The sequence below is a fragment of the Rhagoletis pomonella genome, unplaced genomic scaffold (genome assembly GCF_013731165.1).
Source record: "Rhagoletis pomonella isolate Grant_MI unplaced genomic scaffold, Rhpom_1.0 Rhpom_scaffold_00006, whole genome shotgun sequence".
Classification (NCBI taxonomy): Eukaryota; Metazoa; Arthropoda; class Insecta; order Diptera; family Tephritidae; genus Rhagoletis; species Rhagoletis pomonella.
Window position 1 is genome coordinate 47,351,923 of NW_023458560.1, and position 13,150 is coordinate 47,365,072.

The following is a 13,150-nucleotide window of genomic DNA, read 5'->3' on the forward strand; positions in this document are numbered from 1 at the left end:
GCTAGCTTTTGCACCAAGTCGTCTTATGAATCAACTGGCTGGGATTGCAAATTTTTTTTTTTTCGATATAAATACCAATTTATAACACTGGTCAACAGTGGTTTGGTGCCAAGCGGTTATAGTTCTTTTTCAACTTAGGACCTTATACAGATTGAATTTATAGAAAATTATTTTATTTCCTATGTACAGCGATCTAGATTGTACATAAAAACAGAAATCGGCATCAAACTGCATTTGTTACGATATTAGGGCTGGCTCATACGACCCAGAGGTTAAAAACTACCTCTTGAGTTTTCATGTTATACATAACATTTGTAGTAGACCTATGGTCTTACTGAAATCCTATACAAAACTGTCAATTGTTACGACCGGATATGCAAAATTTATTACATTTCTCAAAAAGTGTTTGGTTTTATCGTAAAAAAACCCGACTTTAGATTAACACAAGACTTGGTTAAAGTGAATTTAAATAGGTAAAATTTACGATCATTTATTTTGATTTGATTGGCTGTGAAAAAAATGCTGTCTTATTTTATCATTTTCATTACAAAGCTCGTCGTAGTCAATCAAATGAACGACGCGCTTCCTCACGTGCAAACAACACTGATGATCAGCGAGCTAGTCGTCTTGATATGTCCGAATTTCGTTCATGGGTAATTGAAAACAAATAAGAGCAGTGCTGTCTTTGGATATGCCAAGGTTTCATACCTTTCATGAACATCAGAAAATTTTACTTTAACAGAATTTATGTAAACAAAATGTTTATATTCACGGCAAATATAAAAAAAATCATATCTAAACAATCAGTGGTATGGAAGATATAAGGTGTAGCCCCGATCTAAGTGATTTTCACTGCTGTGTTAGAGATGGCAGATCGAAATAAAAAAAATCGATTTTTAAATCGATTCGAATCGAAATAAAAATAATCGATGCAGGAAGGAATCGTCCAAAAATAAATCGATCTCCCAATATCGATTCTTATACTTTGTCAAATGACTCATTTTACTCAATTTTTATAAAGAACCAAAAATACTGCGATATGACCAAATTAATTTTCAAACCGTACATACAAACGTTGTTCATAACGGTTTCAATATCTAGAGTTATTTGAAAAAAAAAAAAAAAAATGTGCGAGATAAGATTTTTCTATACTAAGACAATGATCATTCAACAGTAACCTCATAAATTCTGAAACCGAATTTGCGCCTGGCAACGAAATGACAAAAAATGCATGTCATTTGAAAAATGAATGTGGAAATAAACACAATGGCACGGGTAGTGTTTAATGCCCAACATAGTTGTTAAAATTTTTTCATTCAATGCCCAGTGAAAACTCAATGTTAGCCCTATTTAGGAAAACTGTTAAATTTTTTCGAAACTTTGTTTGATTTTTTGGCACGAATGAGAACAAATTTTACGTTTTACTTCAAATTTAACCACTATTTTGAGAAGCGTAATGTAGCTCACGTACAAGGAATGTTAATCCCGGGATCCTGCGATCCCGGACTTTTTAAAGTCTTAAAAATCCCGGGATGCTTGGCAAGTAATCCCGGGATTTTCGGGATTTGTAATTTGCACTGATGGCAGAAATAGAAACTCCTTTTCTTGACCAGTATTGGTTACATTTCTTTTTTTTATTTAATAACTAGCCGGCCACGGATGCGCCGAAAGCCGAAACATTAACATCCCTATTACGTACATATGTATATATTTTTTTTTCAATGCGGACGTTTTTTATTGCTTTTTTTTTGTTTTCGCTGACTCACTTCTTAATTACCCTTTTTAAAATAAAAAAAAAAATAGTAATTAAGGGGAGACAATTTTTTATGAAAGTTTGCATAAAGTTGCGAATTACAATTTTTGGAGTTTTGTTTGAAGTATTAGCCGTAATTTTATGCAGAGTTATTTTTCAACAGGCTTCCCTGAGGAGTCCTATAGTCGGAGGAGAAAGGTCATTGAATTCTTTGGTCTTTGGGTAACAAAATTTAATGGTTTTAGCTGCCTACATAAAGGAGGTACATATATCGAAAAAAATTTTATCTGAACAATCAGTGCTATAGGAGATATAGCTTATACAACAGCGATCTTGACGATTTTCTCAGTAGACTTTGCATGATTATTCAGAAAATAACTCACGAAATGTATCGGTTTTAGTTGTACAAGTAAAGGAGTTTTAAAGCAAAACCCCACATCTCAAACAATCAGTTGTATGGAGGCAATAGGTTATAGTGACCCGATTGTTGTTATTTCACTGGACTATGACTAAATCGGCTCAGCTCGACGTTCTGATCATGGATCCGTCCTCTTCTTATTCTGGTAATTACAAAGATCGGATAAATGTTATTATACCATCTCATGCTCATGAAAGGTATAATGAACGAAAAGTGGATAGAAGTAAAATGCAAGCTACATCGTACAAGTTCTTTGATTTTCAAGCAAGGCGTGGCCGTGTCACTCAAGTTTATTTATAGTAGACTTCAGAATGCGCACGGGGAAGTAAACGTAGGTTACAGCACAGCCAATATACAAAAATTATGTTTAATTCAAAAGTACACATAAGAAAAAAAAAATGTTTAGTGTTGCCAATACAACCCTGATAACAAACCACCACCGATATCTCGACACCAAAAATTTTTTTAATTGTTAACCTGTGTAATTCACATGCGCTTAAATCTAAATACATATACATAGGTAGTTAAAAAAAAAAAAAAAAAAAACGCAAACAAATCACCAACAACTTAATAACGCTGACTAATATCGCTGCATACATTCTTGCATACTAGGGATGCCAAAATATGCGGAAAATTTTGATCCCGGCGTTTCACGAAATTTTTTAAATAATGCCGGGATCCCGGAACTTATCCTGGAATTCACATTGAGACGTTACTTTTATGAATATAAGTGAAAATTCAATAACTGAAAGCATTTAAACATAACATGAAATTTGAAATTTACGATAAACTAATTGCAAAAATCACAAAAGGGTATGGCGTTACGTGACGCTCGTATGACAAAATGTTAAAAAAGAAAAATCGAAAAAGTCAAAATTAAAAAAAAAGTTTAAAAAAATTAGAACTGTTGGCAGTAGCGATTTAAAGATATTAGTAAACATACGCGCTGGACCTCGATTGGGTTACAATATTGCAAAACTTTGCGAATTGTGCCAGACTATTTGTATACAAGTTTTTGTAGCAATATTGCAAATGCCTAAGGTTAATTATCTAAGTTTTTAAATGTTTACTGCTTTACGTTTAATCAGCTGAATTATCTGATGTGAGGTTGTCGGGCGTTACGTTACTAAAATTTCCATTGAACAACTTTTGTTAATATTGTTCTTGAAAGAATTTTTAACGGGAAGAAAACATGCATTTTATGTCGAAGGTAATTTTTATATAATAAAAAGCAGCCAAATCGGTCTATAAATAACTTAGATATAGGACTTTTAATTTTATTTTATTTTTTACGCGGTAGACTTTTCGCTGGAATCGCCCATATTTATTAATACAGGCAAACTTTAAAGTAATACATTTTTTAAATTGTTTTTAAAAAGCCATATACCAGGTATTTTTGAAAGTAATGATTAATAAAAAAAAAAACCTTAAACAAAGTTATATAAAAACAAATTCGCTAAACATGTTTATTCTACTGCCATTTTTTCGAGTAAATTCATTTAAATCTTCTACAAAAAAAAAATCAGGCTGCAATTTTAAAAGTAGAGTTTCAAGCTTTTTGTTTACTGTAATTAAAACGGAATTTCACAAAAATCATACATCAAATTCATAAATAAGTTCTTACTATTAATTCGAAATTTCAAATTTTTCTGCATCCCGGGATTAATGCAAGCAAATGCGAGCATTTTCGGCATCTCAAAAATCCCGAGATTGGCATCCTTATTGCATGCATTGTCGCTTGCATTGTTTTTGTTTTTATTATTATCGACTGTTACATTTATTTATGCATGTTTTTAGTACTTCGACGCGCAGCTTACAAGCAATTGCTTTGTGTTGTTCTTCTTGTCTTGTTGCTGTTGTTTGGGTTTCTTTGCGAGCTTTATTTTTTTTTTTTTACATTTAAATTTAATTATTAAATCACGTTCAAGCAAAAGCAATTATCCAAGTGACACCTCAATGTGACGACTGCCATCACTGCTGCTACATATCTGCGCTGCGACGGTTAACGCCGCCACCCGCTCGTCAGCCACCCGCTCGTCAGCCACCCTTAAGCGTCGCATGGGTGAGGGAAATTGACTTTGTGATTTTCCTATGACATCTATTTTAACATAAGTACAAACTATTTTGCTCTTCCACTCAACAAATACCATTTTTAGTTTTCTTTTTTATTTCAAAAGATTATTTGTAATCGTAATTTATAGAAAAAAAATAGCGTTGGCGTAAAAGCGCACGAGCGCATTAAATGTCCATAAGTATTTGGATATATATACATATATGTGTGTGTGTGTGTGTGTGTCTTTCTGTTTTGTGCACTAATCGCTTAGAAGACTTTCTTGCACTTTGAACGTCTGTCTGCATTCGCAGAATTGACGCATGACTCTGGGCGAAAGATCTAAGCGTAAGCGCGCGATTTTTATGACTAATCGCTTTTAATTCGACTGAGTATTTAAACACGTACATTTGTATATACATATGTCTCTTTGTATATATGCATGTAGGTAACTATTTACCAGCAATAATCATAGGTGCAGGTGCACCACCATTCAATAAATGGCCATAAACGTACGTAAAGTGTGTGTTCTTGCAAGAACTCGTAATTACTTATGCAAATTGACTTCGATTTAAAAGAGTAAGCAAACAAACATGTCATATCTCGCATTAAACGTTTCTTTAATGGAAATTATGACTGAAGTCGTAATTAAGCTACTATTATGATTAATGTCGCATATACATATGTACACATATATACATATATATATGTACATATGTACACGTACTATGCCACATGTAGGTAAATATGTACATGGTTAATTGTAATTCTTTATGATTTTATTTCATTCAAAAGAAATCAGTTTATTCTCGGTTTAAACTTCCCAGTAAACGGGGTTTTAACGCGGTTGAATGATAATGAAGTTCAGAATGTGGGTCAGTTAGAGGTTGTTGCGAGATAAGCTGAGACTGCGACAACAGTTAGAATAGTTATTAAGCAGAAATTTAGAGTAATAGGTTATTGTATTTTTAACCCTTTCGTGACCACAAACCTATGTAGTTTGATTTGCAAATTTTCGCTTATCGAGTGCAAAATATTTGAACAAAACGAAACATTTTCCTTAATGAAGCTTTTGTTTGTATTTACCTAGCTACCTTAATTAGTTACAAATGTGATAAGTTTTAAAAGAAAAGTTACATATTACATGTTACATAGGTAGTTAAGTATACATTTTTTTTTTCGTGTCAAACCACTTTTGCTCTCACGGCCTCAAATAGTTTTCATTTATATTTTTTTCTTAAACGAATTAAATTAATTCAACTCAAAATATTCCCTTTCTAAAATTGTATATAAAATATCTATGTAAATAAAAATTATAATTTTCTCCTACAAAAAAATCGAGTTTTAGTTTTGGCAAAAGAATGTTTTTTTTCTTAAAAAATGATTTTTCCCGAAATTCATAAAAAAAATAAAGTTTTCTAAAAAAATCGATTTCTCACGAAAAATATTGCTAATAAAATTAAATTAAGAAAAAATTTCAATGCTGTTTATTTTACTTTAATAATAAATACTTTTTCACAAACAAATTATTGCTCGCAAAACATAGTTATACACAAAAAAATATTTTTTTTTTTTCAGTTTTATTAAAGTTTGGTAAGTTATTATTTTGGTCAAATAATAATAAGTGAAAAACGATTTAAATTTTTTGAATTTTATATGGAAATTGACAGAAAATAAAAAGTAATTTTCCATTTAAATTGCTGGTGAAACCGGCTGATAGATAATGTTTTCCCAAAAAATTATATTTTTGTTTTTAAATATTTTCCCTTAAATTGTATGCTAAAATTATGAGAAATTTAAAAACCGCTGATCCATATAAAATCCTTATGGGTGAAGAACTTTTTGGGAAATATGTTACCATTGGACCTAAAAGGGTTAAAGTCTGCTAACTCTAGAAAAGTTAAGCTTAGGAAAATTATAAACTGATAGACCAGATAGATAAATATTCCTTTCTCCCCACTGCTGGCTCGAAAATATGCCTCTTTAATCCGGTACTGCCATTCTCCTCCAGACAGGGGTGGTATATTGTTTTGTTGATGAAGCCTTTAGTAGCAATTAGTTGGTAATAGTAAATAGTTGGCTCTATTTGTTGCGACCAATACAATAAAAAATCATAGTTTCTTTATTTTCAGCTTGTTAATAAATTTTATTAATGCTTTATAGCACTTTGCGGTTTTGCACCTGGGTGATTTCATGCAAAAGAGGAAAACGACATAAATTTTAAAATGCCCTTATTATGTCTATTTAAGTAATAACCTCTGCTAAGTGACAACATTTCCTTAATCTGTTGAAAATACTAAACAAATAAATAGAAGCTGTAATTTGTGTCTATGGAAACTTTATGTAAACCAGTCACCCACCTGTCTCACCAGTACAATTGTAAATATTTCTATGATTATTAATGAATACGAAAGGGTAACTAAGAGTTTTGGCTAAAACTCGTCTTTGAGGGCACAAAGGTAAAACAGAGGAGGCTGATTCTATTTCAATTCATGCAAGTTGAATCGGTTTAAAATTCGAAACCAAGTTTAATACGATTTTTCATGTTTTTTAGTTTTGAGAAAAAAAAATTTCGCTAAGTTACGAGCATTTGAAAATTTCTATATTTGCAAACTTGAAAAATTTTGAAAATTAACAAAATGGCGGCCATTTTTGGAAAAATTTAAAGACTCAATTTTCTCAAAATATAAATATATATATATATATATATATATACAATATAAAAGAAATTTTTTCCAATAGGTTTTATGCCCGCTAAAACGGCTCGAAAGTCGTAACAATTTTTTTTTTCTGAAAATAAGAAGACTCAGTATTTTGGGTATTTTACCGCCATATACATATTATTCATATATACATTCTGTATTTTGATCACGGTAGTATTTTTGATGCTCTTTCATTACATGTTTGAAAATTAACGAATTAAAAATATTGATTTTTGAAAAAAAAAAAAAAATTGTCAGCCATTTTTCTCTATAACCACACTTTGCTCTAAAATGTTCAGATGCTCGTAGCTCAGCAATTTTTTTTTTGCAAAACAAGAAATACGTTTCTCTTTATTTGCCCTAAAAATCATATTAAACTTGATTTCGAATTCTGAACCCAGTCACTACGGCCACCTCCTACGATATTTCCGCAAATTCCACAATAGCGTTTGCTTGAACAAGTCTCACCTAAATACGTAACTATGGAAGATGATGGTATGTAATTTATAAAAAGTTTATTCGACTCATCACCAATGGGTTGATAAACTGAAAACTGGTGCTATATAATCGTACTGGTTTGCAGAAGTTTGGCTGCCATAGATGGTCACTTGCTGGTGGCGTGCTTTTATGTCCAACTAATTTATTTCTTGGTGGCACGCAAACGCGTAGGTTATCAGTCTTAAACTACATACTTCGTTAAGAAAGTTTACAGCTCTTGCTGTTCGTCTTCGTTCAAAAGAGACATCTCGATCGAAGCCGCTACTGTAGGGACACGTTTGCATTCTGTGAAAATTAGGAGATTTGTAAATTTAAGACACCTGAAAGAGTTCTTCATGAACGCTAAAGGGTTCAGAAAGAGGGAGTGAAACCTTTCCAATCGTTTTCTAATAAGAACGCTGCGCTTAAGGTCCAGTGGCAGCCTCACCTATCCACCTACATATAAACACTCGCAACAGTGATCTTAAGTTAAAACAACACATCAGTACCATACATATTTCCGAAGAAATATTTAGAATACCATTCATGTATAATTAATTACACATTGTACCAATAATTGAGTTACCTTAGAATTTGAGCATTAAGCAGCAATTACACACTTGTTTGTAAACATATTTATATGTATAAATATATGTAGATTGGTGAATACACAAATTCTTCATACATATTTTACTAATTTGCAAATGTGCACATCTCGGTCACATATTTTCCACGTTTTTGTAGTTCACGTCAATCATTGGTTTGAAATATGTGCGGTTTGCCACTAATGACCCTAAGCTAACTTAACTGAACATTAGTTACATATGTATGTATGTATATTTATAAATGCATACCCACATATGTAAAAATGTGTGCAAGTATATTGTACATACATATATACGAGGTGTAATGCCAATTTGTTTGCTTAGTATGCATTGGTGAAATAACCAAACAAAACAAAAACAAACACCTGCCACAATAATTATAAGTATTCAATTAAATGCTTATAGGTATTACAATAACAATTACATGATACACAAATTGTATTGGATTAGTTTTTGATTACAACATTGAATTGAATAATAGCTATAAAGTTTAATGAATGTAATTAATTACGGAAAGCATAGAAAATTAGATAGCTACATACATACATACATAAATATATACATGCGGGAGCACAACCAAACACACATACATATATGCACTTCCAAATCCATTTCCAACTCGATTGTGGTCAGCAGCAAAACACATCCAACTACATATCGAGCAGCTAGCCCCCCTATGATTACCAATAATGGCAGCAGCAGCAGCATCAGCGCCTCATCCAATTGCAACTTCCCAGCTCGTTGCAGCCCTTTTTGTGTTTGTGAAATGTTTCCAGTTCACATTGTTTAACATTTATTGGCGCATTGTTTTTGTTTTTTTTTTTTTTTTTTTTTTTTTGCTCCAACAACGTTACCATTTGACATTGTTCAGTGTGAACAAAGTCGTGACCAAGGTTGTTGTACGTGGGGCATTTTTTAGCGCTGCGAATTTGTTTTGGTTTGTTACGATTGGTTGGTTTGCATATGGAAATTTGCAGGTGCACTCACTTATGTATGTATGTACATAGTTGCTCAGCTGATGGGAAGGGAATTTTTTGCGTTGGACAAGTGAGTCATTTGGTAAGAATGTTCTTTGATTCATTGAGAGATTTCATCACTATCAGGGTTTTCATTACTGGGCAGACTCTTTGAAAGGTTTTACTGTTAGCTTAAATGGTTTACCATTAAATCTTAACCCTTTTATGACCATAAAACTCTGTGATTTGAATTTTAAATTGTGTTTCATCGAGGGCTGAATAAACAAAATCTGAGGTCAAAAAAGTACGAATTCTAATGCAAAAAAAAAAATCTGATAACAAATAATTTCAAATGCAATACAATTTTCAAGAAAACTCGTTTTTCTTTTGTAGCTTTGTACCTACTTACATGGTTCAAACTATTTTAAGAAAAGTACAAAACAAAAATTGTTTGGTTTAAGCCGCTCCTACGCTCATGGCCTCAAATACAAAGTTGTCATTCATATTTTTTCTAAAAAAAAACATTTTTAATTCAAAATATGTATTGTATATGTATGTATTTATGTAAAATTTTATATAAAATCTATAAATTAAAATGAGGCAGTTTCATAACTTTTCCTGTAAAAATATAGAGTTGTTGCTATCTTATATAATTTTTTTTTTTATATTAATTTTGATAAAATTATGTTTTTTTCATAAAACATATTTTTTTCCAAAATGCTTAAAAAATTATTTTTTCTCGAAATTCTTTTATATTTTTTTTTTCAAATAAGAAATTTTTCTCAAACAAAAATCTTTTAAAAAAAAATTATTTTCCGTAAAAAATACAATTTTTTTCTTAAATACCTACATATATATACATATGCATATTTTTTTCTTAAAAAAATATTTTTTTATATACATATATGTACAGTATTGGCCAATACAATAGCACCCCCATTTCAAATTGATATTGTTTGCCACTCATGTTTGTTTATTTATTTTTAAGAATTTTCAATTAAAATACAGTTCATTCTCTCACAAAACTCACATAAACTCAAGTTGAAAACTTTTTAAAAGACCGCAAAAAAGTGCAACAAATTTTCACCCAAATTTCAAACTTTTTTCTCAGAAGCGGTAGAATGTTTTTGAATACACAGTTTTATAGCCCATTCAATTTTAGTCTAATAATGTGCAAGTTTCAAGTGGCTAAAAATTACCGTTGATTTTTTAGAATTTTTTTCGCCGAGGATGTTGCGGGTTCCTGCCATTTAAAAATAAATTGTGTTTAGTCGTTATATGGAAGCAAATGAGACAAAAAAATCAACGGTAATCTTTAGCGACTTGAAACTTCCACATTATTGGACAAAATTGAATGCGCTATAAAACTGTGTACTCAAAAAAATTCTAGAGCTTCTGAGAAAAAAGTTTGAAATTTAAGGGAAAGTTGGTTGCACTTTTTTGCGGTCTTTTAAAAAGTTTAAAACATTGGTTTATATGGGTTTTGTTAGAGAATGAACTGTGTTTTAATTGAAAATTCTTAAAAACAAATAATTAAACATAAGTGGCAAACAATATCGCTTTGAAAGGGGGGTGCTATAGATATGTCCAATACTGTATATGTTTTTTTCAAATCCTTAAAAACCATGCATTTTATAAGAAACAAATATTATTATGCAAATGCATAAATAGAGTATATATGTACATGCAATTAAAATTATTTTTTTTTTTTCAAAATAAATTTATCTTTTCGAGAAAAAAAAAATTTCCAATAAATATTTTCTATGTTGTTCGGTTATTCTCCTTTTTTCCAAAGCCGGAGTCATTCGAAAAAATGGAATTTGAAAAAAAATCTGTTCCCGATTTTGACATTAAGAAAAAACCGGATAAACCGGTTTTATTTTACATAGTTTTCATACAGTGAAAATTCTTAGGTTGGTATGAAGTGATGACCAAAAATTACAATAAAACTAATAACAGTAAATATAACTTTTGTTTAGATAGCTTTATTTATTTTATAAGTTCTAAGTTTTTAAATCAAACTTAAAACAAATAAAAATCAATGAAAAATTCACGTTTGGTCTTATTTTAACACTTTTTTTTAATACTCTAAAGCTTTTTTTCTAACTTTTTTTTTGAATTTGAGTAAATAGTGCTTATGGCTCAATTTCTGGTGCCAGAAAAATCAAAAAACTTTTTTCAAATACCGGTCGCCCCTCGGCAGACAATGACAAATCTACGAGTGTGAATCTGCCGTACAAAAGCTTATTCCGAGTTGGAGTAAAAGTGTAGATCTCTCCATTTGTGGCACAACATCAAGAAGCAAAACACGAATTGGAAGAGTAGCTCGGCCAAACACGTAGAATACGTTTAAGCGCCAAACATTCATTTATTTCATCCCAAAATAAGTTAGGATTTAAATGTTAAAACTATTTAGGGGTTTCCGTTAAACTGGAGAGAGCTTTGAAAACTTTGAAAAACTCAAAACTTTTATTGAGAGGTCAAGATTTATATGAAATTAAAAAACCGGTTTGTTCGATCAAAAAAATCCGGGTTTTTTCAATATTCTAAAAATCAAGATTTCAAAAAAACCGCCTATAGATATCCAAAAAGCCGGTGGAAACCGGTTTGGAAAAACCGAACTAATCACCCTATTGTTTTCCCAAAAAAGTTATTTTAATTTTTAGTAAATTTTCTATTTTTGTGGGAATTATTTTTCTCCAGAAAATAATTTTTTCTAATGTATGCTAAGATAACTTAATATTGATAAACATATATGTTTTTTTTTAAGTATTTTTACCCAAATCAGAGAAATTTTTCTGGCGTAGTGTTCTCAGGCCAAGTGGCAGTTATGGCCTTCGCTTCCCTGCCTAGTCTATCTCGTTTCCCTATCGATGGTGTCAACTCGAAGAAGAGATAGCCTTGATTGACGTCTGGCTATCACTGAGTATGACAATTCTCTCATTGTGACAGCTCTCACTCAGATTTATCTAAAAAGGCGTACTGATGGCGTAACTTTCTGTCTGAAAAAATGCTTCAGTACCTTTCTATTGGTATAAATATCCTAGCTATGGGACCATATACGCCTGCTACGTCGCACTCCGGAGTTCTTGAGCTGTCTGTGTACCAATGCACAGTACTTAACTAGAATTGAGGTATCCACGAGGTGTTCGCGCCGTATCCTCTGTATGGAAGAGAGCTTGCGGGAATTCCGAACATAATTCCATATTCGTGGCTGATATGACCTTTGATCTGCCAAATCCCTCTCCGCCGAATTTAAGTAGAGTTCGTTTTGCCAACTGCTCTGCAGAGGCTTCAGCTCTTGAGTTTACTTCAGCGCTACCATCGTGCACATTCCAGACCAGGTCATCCCCGATCGATGAGATCAGTCTTGGTGGTAGTTTTAGAGAGGTCTGCTTAACACTGAAAACAGAGTATAGTTACTCCAACTAAATATATTTATCCGAAGGCCCTGGTCTACATTTGAACAAGATACCAGCGTCAGCCACTATTCGTTAAGTTGTGAGCTTTCTATTAAGGACGACAGGATGCTCGGTGTTTGCGCTGCAGTCCTCCCAGTTGATTTTGTCATAAGAACTATCTCCGAATTTCCAGTAAGTAAGTTTTTTTGCGATATCAGGTTAAGATCTATCCAAAGTTTTCAGACCTAAGACAATCGCCAATCTGTACTGGATCCTGCAGGCTTTCAGTGAAATGTTTTTGGGAAATGAGCAATTGGACGAGTGCGTGAAAAAGGCTTTGCGAGAGAATGGTGAACCAAGCATAGGCATACCACCCTTTTTTGAGTTTCCTGTTCTCAAGCTGTTCAAGCTCCTTCACTTATGTAGGCATTATAAAGTCGGCAAAGAGGTTGATAGCTTAAAACAAAACTGCCTGCACGTTCGGTCTCTCACCACGCAGAAACCGCTTAAGAGTTCTAGGGAGCCACTTTATTAAGGACTTCTACCATTTAGGAACCGTATTGCTAAGGGACAGACAAGTATCCACACTTAAGAAAGCTGGAGATTTATTTGAATTACCATCACACGACGGTAGGGCGAAAAGTACCACTCCTTCGTCACAGGCAAGGTTTTCACAGGGACGGGGATCTCCGCCGAAGCCAGAGTAGACGTGGTCCGCCTCTTGTCTGCGTTTTATGGACATAAAAGTGCAAACGGCCTTCTCCGCACAAAATACCGTCACGTTCGCA